Here is a 14,835-nt window from a genome sequence, read left to right as displayed (position 1 = left end):
TTTCAAAACACTCATGATTCAAAATATCATGACAAAAAAATATGGGTCTTCTTTATGGTTTCATTTATTTATAATAATTCATTAAAGCTAAAAATCAATGGAATGTCATAAGTTCAGTCGGGTCGCCACCGAACCACCTTCACATCTTGAACCACACAAATATAAAGAAGCTCATTGTATTTCACATAAAACACCTGAAGATTCAGACATGGTTTGGGTGTATGTCCGTGTTCTCTGTAGTCTTTGAACAGTCTGTGCAAACGGAAATGAAAATAAAGACACTCTATTCCTAGCTGAGGGTTGGTTTTAAAGTCCTTACATAATAAAAAGCTCCCAATGGTGCCGTACCCATGAATAATTCATGCAAACTATATGAAGTAGAATTTCTGCACAAAAACATGACCAAGGACTAAATGTTTTCTTCCTCTCTCACCAGTATATTTCACATATCATTTTTATAGTCAGACCTTTAGAAAACATAAGCGAATAGCCTGTGATCGCCTCAGGCTCCAAGAAATGAATGTTTACTGTATAGAAACACTTACAACAGCACAATGTGTTATCTCATATCAGCTGACACACAACTACACAGTGAATAAACCGTTCCTCTTTTTTTTTGTCATGCCAACTTGCTACTGTAAACAAAAGGTCGCAAGGCTTGCCCAGTCTCCAAATTATTCTGATTGGTTCACTGCTTTTAGAATTGACATTAATGAGCAGCGCTGGACGTAAAAGTTGATTTTTTTACTTGACACTGCGTCTTAAAAACGCGGTGCTTCAAAAGACGCGAGACGCGAGAGTAGCGGTCATGCACGTCCGTCAAACACGTCTTTACAGAGAAAAACAATGGGAAAGTAGCGCAATGGAATGGAAAAATGCGTTCTGTCTGAATGGCCCCTTATTGTGTTTTCAGGGAATCAAATGTTTTTAATCATTATGTATTATCTCAGGGAATCGAAGCCAAGACCTTTCCACTGATAACTCAATGCTAATATTATAGATGACAATCTAACTCAAGATTTGGCAACGACACTGTTAGGAGATGTACAAGTCAAAATCTCTCTCTCTCTCTCTCTTGAGGTGTCCTCCGAGGTGTAGAAACAGGGCTGTTTACTAATTTATGAGGAAGGCCACCAGGAGAGATAATTAGGCAATGCCTGTGAGATTGTCACATACACACACACACACACTAAAAGCAGGTCAAAAGAGTCAAAAACCAAACAAAAACACCCTATTTTACGAGGGTAAACACACTTGTGCCTGAACATTATTAAAACACTCACACTTTGTGTTGAACAGGAAATAAAATGTCCCTCATCGTCAAATCAAAAAGCATCAAATGACCTAAATCATGCTGGACAGTAGTTCTGGTCAGCAGGTCTAATAAGATGTTTATGGGACTTTGGGGGGGTCCGTCTGGTGAACTAAAGTATGGCTGCGAAGCAAAAATTGCATGTCTCTTGTATCTAAGTGTCTTTCAAGGCTGAATAACATGTTCTGCAGTGTTGGTTTTAAGAACATGTAGTCAGTAGGCCCGTAGCTATCGGGGGGCCCGGGGGCCCGGGTGGACCTGTGCCACCCCACCTATCAGTCAGCCCCATTCAGCCAGCTGCCTCACAGGGTAGCCTAATAAGTGACTTATGTTGTTTTTACTAAGAATTTATTGATTTTACTCGAGAAAGCATGTGAATGGGTTGTCTGCTTTCTTAATGGGTTCTTCATTTAATCTGCGTGATCTTATAATGTCTTTTTTCATCAATGTTCAACTGCATATTTTAGAATAAAAATCTCTGGATATAATGTACGTATTTGTTAAGTATGCGTATTTAAAATAATATAATAAAAATGTCATACCTTAATAATGCAATGCTTTTTGCATTGGTTAGCTGGACAAATATACTATAATTTTATAAAACTCACTGCTGTGTTCTTTTGTAATCTGTATTAATGTTATTGCACTAAACAGCCTAAACAATTAGCATTTATTTTCGATGGCTAGAATGCATACGAAAAAAAAATGTTCGTTCTGATTGTACATCACTGCTTGCTGTTCTGCATTTATCAATAAATAACTAATAAAATGTGTACGTCAAAAGAATAAAAATAATAACCTAACGATAGCTTATTCCTTCGTATTTTTGTCAGCATTTCTCTCATTGTCATCGTCGCAGGTCCCAGTCACAAGTAAGCAAATCTACATTTTCCTACTATGTGGTTGCCTAGTCACAGTTGTTTATTTAATTTGGTTTATTTGGCCCATGAGCCGTGACCAAGCATTGTTTTTACATTCTATCCACTACTGTCCTGCTGATCTGATGATGGTTGCGTCTGTCAGATGTGCGTGCGTGCGTGTAGTCATCATGCTGATGTTATGTTCTTCTGTTTATAATGACATCCAGGCTTATGATCTGATTAAACGGTGGAGTTTTTAAGCTGGTGTAGTTATGCATTTTGATAACTGATGCATATTAGGCTCGGCCCACCTGGTTTTGTCTGGGCCACCTACATTGTGATTCCTGGCTACGCCACCGGTCAACCGAGCTGTGGTTTGTCCAGGACATTGGCAGTGAGGGGTTTTAAACAACAATGCCCTCTACAGGACACAGTGTGCTACTACAATACATTCCCTTATTAAATCACAATTCTACAGAAAACACATCTATGGTATTCTAGCCTGCTCAGACCACCATTTTATGCCAAGTCCAATTCAACAACTTTTGTTAATATCATTTGATTAGTAAAATGTGATGGCTCTTCAGCTCCCTTATGGGATAGAAAAGTGTTCATCTGACACACACATGGGGATTTCTTGTACTGCTTTTTGCCCTTGCAAACATATCGTATGGAAGTAAGTGATGTTGGATATCACGTTCGACAATATTACATCTCAACATGCGTCAGCTTCGCTTTTTAAGTTACATAGTTTACTTTTGCACCCTAGAAATAAAATATGGCCATCGTTTCATCATTCGCTTAGCAGAGTATTCACAAGGCTCTTGTCCAGGTAACAAAAGCTATTTCTAAAGACGCACAATAAACAATCCATATATGATCTAAATATCCAGCAGAATGCTCAAACTGGATGACTGTAAATTAATTCGTTTTCAGTTCAAGTAACATATCCATTTTTCCAACTTACATAAACATTTATAATATATAATACAACAAAGGATCTTACTTGATTATAGAGCGCAACGGATCTATAATTACACAACGAAGTTCTTATATGTAAGACACTTAAAAGGAAAAATACATCTAGTTAGAGCTGATGACAAAAGTTTCTGAACGAGGGATCTTTAAGCTCATTGCCAGGTGTAGTTACCTGGCAACACGTCTCAGCTGTGAGATGCAACTTTGTCAATGGCTTTCAGCACTTTGGACGATGAGAAACAGAGCACACAAACAATGTCCCATATACCATCAGGCTTCTTTCTTTTCTATTTACCGGTGAACAAAGATAGCATGTGTTCTCCACAGCAACACATCCATTTACAGCTGTTATCGGCAGGAGGCCTGAAAGAGCCCGGCACACAGACCAGTGTTGTTATACATCTTAAATGAGCAGGGAATTATGGGAATTTCCATTATTTGCTCTATTGTCTTGCAGGCTACCACCCAGCACACCCTAGAAACCTTGAAGAACACCTTAGCAACCACCTAGCAACACCCTGGCAACATCCAAGAGGTAAGGTAATGGGTTTCAAGTAGAGCCGCACGATTAATCTTAGTCTTTTAATTGATAACGATTTCTGTTTTCTATGATCAATTCAGGATAATTGTGCAATATTCGTGTTAAAAGCAAGCACAAACCTCCCGGTACTTTTAGAAAATCATCGCAAAGCTTGTATCCTTTAGACCACCAATTTACAAGAAATAAAAATCACAAAAAAATATCACAATTTCTACTATTTTAATACTATTTTGCAAAACCCACAGACAATCATGAAAGGTGACCAATAATAATGATTTATAAAAATAAACAAATAAACAAAATGGAGTCGCAAGGTTTCATTCTGAAGGTCACAAAATGATCATTTTTGCTGTGGAGTGTTTAGATGATTGATTGTGTGCTTTGAAATACGGGGTTGAAGTGCAATGGCAGCAGATTATAGCATATTAATTGGCTGTAAAGTATAGGCCCAATGAACACACCGAAGTCCAATTATAAAAAATTTTCGGGACTGACAGAATAACCGCGTTTATTAAACGTGATTAAAATTTTGAGCAAAATAACCGTGAAGTTTTAATTATACCCACGATCGTGCAGCCAAAGTATAAAGCATTCTTTTAAAAAACGTAAAAATGTCCATCTTATTTTGCGAAGGTTAGACGCACTCATGGATGATCTCCTCAGCGTGCTCAACGTTACATCTTTAAAGCCTGCAGCTACAGTACGTTTAATGTTTTACTGCACAGACTGACCCATCCCTACCTCCACAATAACAGCGTCTGTGTCTCTTCCCCCAACTGTGTGTTTGACCTCAACATGAGAGAGCACTGCTGGCTGTCTGAGTCTGCTTGAGACATCAGAGCCGAGCAGTTTGTGAGAGAGAGAGAGAGAGAGAGAGGTGAAGAGAGATAACCCCATATCACGATAAATATGGCACATTGTGAGAGATTTTGTGTATATGCAGTGCAGTTTGCAGTAGATTATTTTTGGTTTGTCCCTACGCAACAGCACTCCTCAGCCAAATGGAATAACAAATCGCTGCGATTTCAGAGCGTTTTCATGTGACCTTACCAGACCTATATGCAAATGCATTCATAAGAGAGAGAGATACGGGGTGGTGCCTGTGGAACTATTCTAGCGAACTACTTTCTTAAAAAGAAAGGTGCTTTAAATGTTCTTCACAGAAGAATGCCATAGAAGAACCATTCAGTCAAAGGTTCTATAAGGAACCATCTCTTTCTTACTTTTTTATCATCTAAAGAACCTTTTTTTTCAGATCAAGTACCAGCTTTATTAAAATTAGTTGTTCCAAGTACCACCTAATGACCGCCATAGAAAACACGAATAAAGACTCAAATTAATATTAGAGCTGGACACATTGTCCTCCAATTCTCATGTATTATTAATAATACTAACACTTTTATCAAGTTACCAGCTGTCTTGAAACTAAAGAACGACTAAATTGCAACGGTCGCTTAATTCAGTGGTTGTCAATGGGGGTATGCGTACCCCCAGGGGTACTGCAGGGGGTACGTGAGAGAAACTGACATTTAGGATTACATAATGAAAATCAATAAATGATGACAATAGTATTTTTATATGAAATTAGGACTACAAGATGCATAAAAAATAAATTAATACATTTAGATATAATAACTGTTTGACTCTCATTTCACTGAATTTTAAGGTAAAATGTTGTTGTCTGGTCAAGGGGTACTTGGCTTGAAAAAATCATAAAAAGGGGTACTAAAGCCAAAAGAGTTTGAGAAGCACTGGCTTAATTGATTCAACCTCGATTAGATGCAGACACGTGTTGAATTAGCGCTTTACAGCAATACCCGCAGGTTAAACAGCGGTTCAGAAATACATAAAAAGTAGGGGTGTAACGGTACGCGTATTCGTACCGAACCCTCACAAGCTGTCGAGGGGGAAATTACGAATGAAGTCATCATTCCTATGCCCTACTCCCCCGAAGCGCTGTTGTGGCAAAAATGAATATCTCCAGTCCATAAACATATATTATCTCTACAACAAGGTCAAAGTTCAGCTATGAGGTCCTTCATACTTTAAGCTAATAAAAAAAATCATTCTGTTCGAATACAATGGCATATGGGGAACGTTTACATCAATCTCATCCGATGCTCTCCAAATGGGCCGTAGTTGACTTGAGAGTTTGAATTTGAAAACTCTGTTCAGATGGCCGGGCATCTGTCTCCTTCTGGCTATTTGTAATGGGAGCATAGTTATAAGATCTGTCCAAACAGACTTTATTAGAGGGGCATCTAAGCTGAAATAGTTATGCTTTCTTATGCTTAACACTTTAAGGGACACTTCACTTAACAATGAAAAATCGGTCATCATTTACTCTTTCTAGTGTCATTTCAAACCCGTCTGACTTACATTCTTCTGCAGAACACAAAGGAAAAGAATGTAGAAGAATGTTGATAACATTGGTTTTGTGTCTATGCAATAGAAGTGAACAGGTACCGCAGTTCTTCGGTTAGTCTGCACAAAGTCTGTTTGTATGTGTGCAAAACTCAGGATGTCCGCCTTTCAATTCACCAGTTGAAAATTTAATTGAATTGGCACATTCCCCCTCGCCTCAACCGATTAAACATATTCTCTAAGCTCAGTACTGTCAAGACAATTAACCATTGCCTCACAGCATGACAAAATGCCTACAATATTGTGCTTTTATACAAACGCTGACATCAACATTCGGAGTAAATTGAATTATTCTAAAAATATATGTTTCTATCTATACAAATAAATAAAGGTGGTGCATGAAACCTGGCATGAGTATGACACATTCTAACATCACCATGCCTAGAAATTCAACCTTCCTTCTGAAATTACAAACAGATAAGTGTTACTTAACACATGAAGTGTTACTGTATAATCAAACACAACATGACTGTTCAATTAATTAATATTAAAGTAATTGTAAACAAATACGACTCCTGCAGGCAAGTCGTATAAAATTGGGCGTGACCTCCGATTTGGGTCAATAACAATATTTTATGCATCCCGTGAAGAATTTCTTGATGTCATCATGTCACTATGCATTCTAGAAACCACAGGCATTACATATAGAAACAGGTGTTCTGATATATTACAATAGCTAAGAAAAAAGAAGAGATAAACATGTGCTTCCACAACCACTGCTATTGAGCACCGTTCAGTAAAACAGACTTTTCAAAACCATTCCATATTTTCTTACAGTTATACATCAGAGAGAGTTATAATCAATGTAAATTACATCTGTAACACAGACTTTCTGTTTATCATGAATCCCTCAACAGCTGTAATTTTTCACAGCAGCATGAAAATCTTCACAGCATTCACTATCATAAAAATGATGGTCATATACTGTAAAATAAATCTGTACATCACTGGCTGGCCTGACAGTGACTAACCTCACCTACAAATATGAAAATAGGGGAACCTAATGATACGTAGGGTAGGGTATCGTTTCGTTTGGGTTTACCGATACCGGTGCCAAACCGATACTTTTAAATTGATACTTTTCAAAAAGAGCCACAAAAAAGTGTGTTGAATATATTAACAGATTAAGTCTGTTTGCATAGAGCCTTCTAGGGTACATAATATATTTGCATTAAATAGTATAATTATATAAAGATTAATTATATGCCTAAACATGCAGTCAGAGTAAAAAGCTTGACAGACTGACAGGTGCTACAGTTTTAGCACTTTCACTGCTGTGTCTCCTTGTCTTTCTTGTCAAATGCGTTAATCGGTTAATGTGATAAGAACGAGCTCCACAGCACGCGCTTCATTGATTTTAAACACGCGCAACAGTTTTATTGTGATCGTGCGCATTACAGACACGTCGTGTTCATGTCGAATCAACGTTAGTTTCACTTTAAAACTTGCCTTGCGGCTGTTGAAGTGAAATAGTCTGCCAGTGTGATGAATGCTGAAACAGCCGAGAAGGTGGTAGGGAGGAGGGAGAGCGAGATGAGATGAGAGGAGGAGAGGAGGAGAGGGAGAAGAGAGGGAGAAGAGAGGAGAGGGAGAGGAGGAGAGGGAGAGATGGAGAGGAGAGAGAGAGAGGAGGAGAGGGAGAGGAGATGAGGAGAGGGAGAGCAGAGGAGAGGAGGAGAGGGAGATGAGGAGAGGGAGAGGAGAGAAGAGGAGAGGAGGAGGAGAGGAGGGAGAAGAGAGGAGAGGAGGAGAGGGAGAGGAGGAGAGGAGAGAGAGAGAGAGAGAGAGGGAGAGAGGGAGAGGAGAGAGAGAGAGGAGGAGAGGGAGAGGAGATGAGGAGAGGAGAGGAGAGGAGGAGAGGGAGATGAGGAGAGGAGAGAGAGAGAGAGAGAGAGAGAGAGGGGAGAGGAGAGAGGAGAGAGAGAGAGGAGGAGAGGAGATGAGGAGAGGGAGAGGAGAGGAGGAGAGGGAGATGAGGAGAGGAGAGAGAGAGAGAGAGGGAGAGAGAGAGAGAGAGAGAGAGAGAGAGAGGGGAGAGGAGAGGAGGAGAGGGAGAGGAGATGAGGAGAGGGAGAGGAGAGGAGGAGAGGGAGAGGAGGAGAGGAGAAGAGAGAGAGAGGAGAGAGAGAGAGAGGGGAGAGGAGAGGAGGAGAGGGAGATGAGGAGAGGGAGAGGAGAGAAGAGGAGAGGAGGAGGAGATGGAGAGGAGGAGAAGAGAGGAGAGGAGGAGAGGGAGAGGAGGAGAGAGAGAGAGAACGTTTAACCATCATGTAAGATGTGTTGAGTTTGTATTACCAGAGCCTTCCTTCTCGTTCACGTGAATGTGGGCAAATGTCTCAATCAACGGAAATGACGCACCGGAATCTGTGTGTTTAGTCGGTCCAGTTACATACCGGATATGGCACTAGGTTTCGGTACCCAAACCACGACAGCTCAAGTATTGTAGTATCAAATAGTATTTTTTTTTTTGAAAAATTATGACTGACATTTCTCCTGAGAAGTCCCCTAAGTTAAAACAAAACAAACAAAGTCTTCATTTCTATGCTATAATTGCACAACAGCTCATATTTTCACTGTACATACGATGATCATTTCAGCTCTGATCGTAGCTCTTCTGCTCTATACATTAGCAGGTCCTTAGAGACCGCCGGAGCAGTATCAGTCTCCGTGTGGACACATGCCGAGTCAATTTCTCAGCTGAAGAAAACAAGACACCTGCCCTGTTTCTAACGTCCGCTGGTCAACACCTCGATGGATTTATAGCCGCCTTTAGAAGTTGGTCTCAAGTGTTGGAGAAACTAAAAAGCACCAATTTTCCGTAACCACTGACTTATAATATTAAAGGAATGGTTCACAGAAAATGAAAATACATCTCATGTAACTTAATAGCTATAAAGTCATCATTCTTGAGTCACAATCCCTTTTTATCGTATGCAAAAGAGAATGTCCAACAAGAGGGATAACATGAATTTTGACTGTTGTTTGGAGATTGTCTATAACTCTAAAAACACATCAGTCGACATTAAAACTAATTTTGTCAGTCTGTATATTCGGTCTGTTGGTCTGAGCAGAGGGGAAAAATATCTCCTGCCAGCCTCAGTAGACGGGTAAGCAATACCAACAGACCTCATGAATATCAATTATGCATTAAGAGGAAGTGTGATAAATTAGTAGGCTGGTCTATTGTTGAGGGAACGGCAGCGTCTGTGATGTATATTCATACGGCTCCCAAACTCAGAGACCTTTGCCTGAAAACAACTCAAAAGTGAATTCATACATACATCCGTGCGGCTGATGTCTACTATTATTGATAATGGTAACCACGGTAACTCCGTTAGATGGTTACATGCGTACAGTAAGTGTTTGTTTAATTAACACTAGCGATGAGACCTTAAACACCATGAACATTCAATCCTGTATGTAACTTTACGATGTAAATGAGATAATAAACCACGGAAGCAAAGTGCCACGATTAATGACTTCTCTTGCATGTCTGAGAAAACATCATCCACTGTTAATTGGTTGTATTTATACATTTACGAGGTGAATTTGCAGAATTCTTCCTGAATGAACACGAGGTACTTAAGATAATAATGACTATAATCTGGGTTTTCCCTGGAGACGCTACTGTCTCTATTAAAAGATGTTTTTGTGTGCAGCTCTGTGTTTACCTCCCTCCTACTGTTCTCATGTCTAATTACAGTCTAATGGAAGATTGCTTATGAACTGTGGGGGGTCGGTCGATTGACAGACGGTAGAGAGAGAGAAGTGAGGAGAAATTATAGGTCAAGAGGGCTCTACAGGGTTTTTAAACATAGGCTACCTGAAGACAAAAGATAGAATGTAATGCAGACATTTAAGGTATCAAAATGTCAGCAAATAACAGCAAATCAAAGCAAGGTGTTTGCGGGAGAAGAGTGACGTTTTCGCGGGCATTCCTAGCAAAAAGTAGGCGGGGACTATATGTAGTGATGTTAATCTGCGGCGGTCGCGAATCAGACTAGGGACGACTCTTTGATTCTCCAAAGACGACTCTTTGGGAGTCGACTCCCTTTTTCCAAGTCAATCACTTTGTTATTCATTGACCTTCGGATTTACAACATGATCTCATGTTATGTACTCTTTAACATACACCATTAATAATGCAATGCATATTCATTTAATAACATTATTAGTGCACATTTCTGAATTTAGTGCACATTTTTTATGAATTTGAGAAAAATATGGCAAAACAATTAAATCACGAAATATAGAGATACAAGGTTTCAGAAAGACAGCAGCGATATCTAGTATATTATAAATCTCTCTCTTGAACTGTTAACATTTCCCACAAAATGTTGCCATACAGCTCAAACTAATACAGATTATAAATTATAATAACAACCATGGGATTGCGAATGAAGGTTAAGTAATTAGAAGGTTTTATGATTTTTTATTTACTTGCAATAACAGATTTTATAAAAATAAAAAAAACGTAAAGATTGCATTTATTTTATGTGTGGCCAATACGAATATAAACTATATGATCTTAGAATGTACACTTTTTAATAAAAATAATTGACAAAAAATCTAAATAAATCTCAAGACATCAATGTTTTGGAATATGCCATCAAACTATTAAACTATTAAAACAGTTTAAAAAAGCGAATGCTCAAATGTTAAATTTCTTCCGCAAAACTCAAAAGATATTTTGAAGAATGTCGTTAACCGGTCCCCATTCCACATTCACAAAATTTCTTCTTTTGTGTCCAGCGGAGGCAAGAAAGATATAAAGGTTCGAAATAACATGATGGTGAGTAAACGATGACATCATTTTCATTTTCACTTTAATGTTAGTCTACAGATAACTGCACACGCAGCATTGCACGAGCACCTGAGACAAATGATATCGTCTGCTTCACATCCCTCACAAGTGTGTGTCCATTCAAAGATTCACTTCACACATCACACCAAACACTTGAGTAACACGCCACAAGCACTTCACAGCCTCCATTAAAATGATTAATGATTTAATAAAAAAAAACTCTTCCTGGATGTGAGGTGTGTTACTGTAATAAAATGTCTCCACGGACAGCACTATAGTGAACGCAGAGGCATTCAGAGTCTGCTCCGGTTACTTCCGCAGTCTCTCAGTCAGCGCTCAAGTCATCGACTCCGGCTCTTTAATGGAACTGTGTCAATATCTCTGCAGACGCCGTGCAATGCTTTTCCTACTGGACGAATTCGATTATAAACTGTTTCTTTGATGGTATAAATGCTTCTTTAAGTGTCCAGCTTAATATACAAAAATAACTCTGAGGGATTTATTTGGGATTTCTAAAACGCAAACACTGTGGCCCTGCGGTGCTATCAAAACAGTTTGTCGGTACTTCATTTCATTTCATTGCCTTCTAGAGGAAACAAATAAGACATGAAATGTCTTCAGTTCGTTCTTTTATACGTGTTGTGATTCTGTAATATTGCAAGGCACTGTCGACACTGCTTTCCTTAATCAAAGCATTTCCTTGTTTTACAGTGACAGCAACAGATATGAAGTTCATGTTAAAGGTCTAACTAAAGTGCAAACATTTTGACGACAAAAGTTCTATGCTTACACTATAAGCTTTGTTTGGCCTATGAAAACAAATAATAACATGCAATTTAAAAATAATGACAAAATTAAAACAAATATTCAGATCCCTGACTGAACACACTGGCACAGAGGAAAGCGTACAACACATAAATTATTCACAATGCTTACCAGAAGCCTAAACTAATGTTCAATACATTCACAGCTGCTTCAAAAGGTTCTTCGATGCCATGGAAGAACCTTTTGGTTCCATAAAGAACCTATTATTTTGGGGGAACTGTACTTTACTTGAGTACAATTAAAAATGAATACTTGTACTTTTACCCAATTCATTTAATTTTTTTATATTTTTGCTCCAAAAGCACTCTTTTTTGAGTCTCACTTTCCTCTATCTTCCCTTACTACTAATGAACCAACTGAATTGCGCTGATAACCAGGTCAATTTAAATGTTATTCATTCAGCCATTGAGATTCGTTTTAACATTCAATGAAATTGGCCAGACATGTTCATTGGTCCTTTCAAAGTGACGTCATGTCACATCAATTACCACAATGCACAGCACCTATCTTCACCTGGACAAGAGAAATAATCAGTAATACAGTTCAAAACCAGCAACAGGATCAAGAGCATCCGTGGCCTTCTTGTAGTGGAATGAATAAGGATTCGTATAAGATGAAATGTGTTCTTTGTCTCCTATTCACCAAGGAAATATCTGACTATCTTGACTCTAACAATTTAGAAAATCAGCTTCTGCCGAAGTTAAATCTACACAACGGAGCTGTTAGCATCACGCCCACCCATGACACTTATAATGATGATCTTTCTGCACTATATCCTCTCATATCCTTATTTAGCGCCAAAAGCACTTCGTTTAACCTTTCAATATCTCTCCAATCGTGCTTCAAGCATGACAAATGTTGTTGTCATGACATAAAATGACTCATATCAGATACATTTAGGTAATATGTATTTTGGATTTATGTTCTAGTTATGGTAATAATAGTAATAGTTAATTTATTGTTTTATCTAACAAACGTTAGAAAATTATTTTACATGTTATTACCACTGGTTCTGACTTAACTATTTTCAGAATCTAAATGGCATATTATTGGCTATTTGTATGTGATGCGACTGGTTAAAACTTAATTTTTGTACTTTTGAAAAACTTTAATGATGTTCAAATAACTGTGTTGGAAAATAACACATGACAGAAGGAAACAACAAGATACAGAGGACAACAGATGATGTTTTCAACAACAGAACATGACCAATAAAAACCATTGAGTTCACAATTAAGATAATTACTTTGCTTCGGTTTCTACACTCTGGGGAACTGCTGAATAATTTCACTTATGTACTTGACATTTCACTCACGAGACACCCTGATGTGAGACTGCTTATGTGTAAATAAATGTGGATGTGTGTGTTCACCATGGTTTTGAGATTCTGAATCACAATCCGCCTCACGATTTTTGCAAAGCATATCTTTCGAGCACAGTGTCTAACCTGAGATCTCCAAGACATTTATTCCCAAACACTAATCTTTATAAAAAAATCTCTTTAGCTTTTACATCATAGCCCAGACACTGCTTCATTCTGCACTCTTTGCTCATAAATGATATCTTAAACTATGAGACTTGTTGATCAGGAAACCATTTCTCCCAAAAAGTATAACAATTCAGATTCAGAAAACCAAATGTGGGAGTGAGCCACATAGGCACCCTTTCCAAGAGACTGAAAAACATTGTGAGATCCGACTAAAATTACACAACCTTTCCTCACAAAAATATTCGAGGTTGACGCATGCATTCTTTTCCTGGAGCACGCTCGCCCTCATCTAAAAACCTTTCTTCCAGTTAGCCTCACACGCACCCGTCTGAAGCATTCAGGACGCGAGAGATTCTGATCTGTTCCCCGTTTATCGCTTTCCTTTCATCATTTCATCACGGTAACTGTCGATTGAGAATATGTCAGTGATACTTCTTTCAAATCGAGGCTGAGGGAACTTGGAGGTAAAGCGGTCCAAGCCTTCCTCCTATCAACCAAATCAGAAGTAATGATCTAATCTGAATTTACTCGAAGGACTCCAAATACTGACGCTTAGTTAAAGGGATAGGTCACCCAAAAATAACAATTATGTCATCATTTATTCATCATGTCATTCCAAACCGTTATGACATGCTTTCTTTTGCAAAACTAAAAAAAAATAGATTTTGAAGGACGTTGGTAACCAAACAATTCTGTTGTATTGAAAAGCACATGCCTAATTTGAGTTTCACATATTTTGCTAGAACGGTCTCTTTAAGAACAGTTATTCACACTTTTATTATTTATTCAAACCAGAATCGAAACTTGTTTGGAGGAAGTTTTAGCCCGATATGGAAATTTCTTATCTCTAATAGGGTGACAAATATAAATACAGTCCAAAAAAAGCTGTTTGGCACAATGAGAAGTGACTCAGCAATGCTGCAATAAAGCAGAAATGCAATTCACCCATCCAAAATCTCTTGACAGCTTAAAACTCCTGCAATCAAATGTGTATAATTTCACAGACATTTATGTATTCCTTTAAACGTAATTTTGGCACACAGCATAATCTACATTAAGAAACCAAACAAAAGATGCGTCGTATAATGCCAAAACCGTACACCAATGCTGGCACAATTATCAGTTCAACAAAGCTGATAATAATAATTGTAATGGCAATCTAAAAGGGAAATTGCACCCACTGATGGCATTATTTGCCATATGCGCCGTCTGCATTGTTTTAGTGGCCAATTCGAGAAATTATGCAAATCAAAAACAATCTTGGCTGAAAGCGACGTGCGCTCTGTAATTCCTGATCTTGCAGGCCAGATCTGATTGCTTCTGATTGGAGACTGAACGTGAATTTGTCGCTGACAGTCCAAATTACATTCTTCTACTTGGTGAAGATGTGAGATGCGGGATTGACACGCGTGGAAGAAAATGGGTGAATGCGTTTGTCCTGGTCATTACTCATGACCCTAAAGGCCTGTATGTAACCGGTTGAACGCACATATGACACACACCTCATGCACTCATCACGCCTGTAGCACGGATAGCAGGAGTGTCTAGACCTGCCACACACACACACACAGACTCACAAATACAGACATATACAACAGATAC

General features: G+C 38.5%; 1 protein-coding gene across 2 annotated transcripts in view; it reads right to left on the bottom strand.

Annotated features, from left to right (window-relative positions):
• The window catches only part of rap1gapb (RAP1 GTPase activating protein b), a 64,431-nt gene that overhangs the window by 32,146 nt on the left and 17,450 nt on the right, over positions 1 to 14,835 (bottom strand). The gene's annotated exons all lie outside the window — the stretch shown is intronic.

The sequence above is a fragment of the Triplophysa dalaica genome, chromosome 6 (genome assembly GCF_015846415.1).
Source record: "Triplophysa dalaica isolate WHDGS20190420 chromosome 6, ASM1584641v1, whole genome shotgun sequence".
Classification (NCBI taxonomy): domain Eukaryota; kingdom Metazoa; phylum Chordata; class Actinopteri; order Cypriniformes; family Nemacheilidae; genus Triplophysa; species Triplophysa dalaica.
Note: the sequence above shows the minus strand (reverse complement) of the source record. Positions and strands in the feature narration are given on the sequence as shown.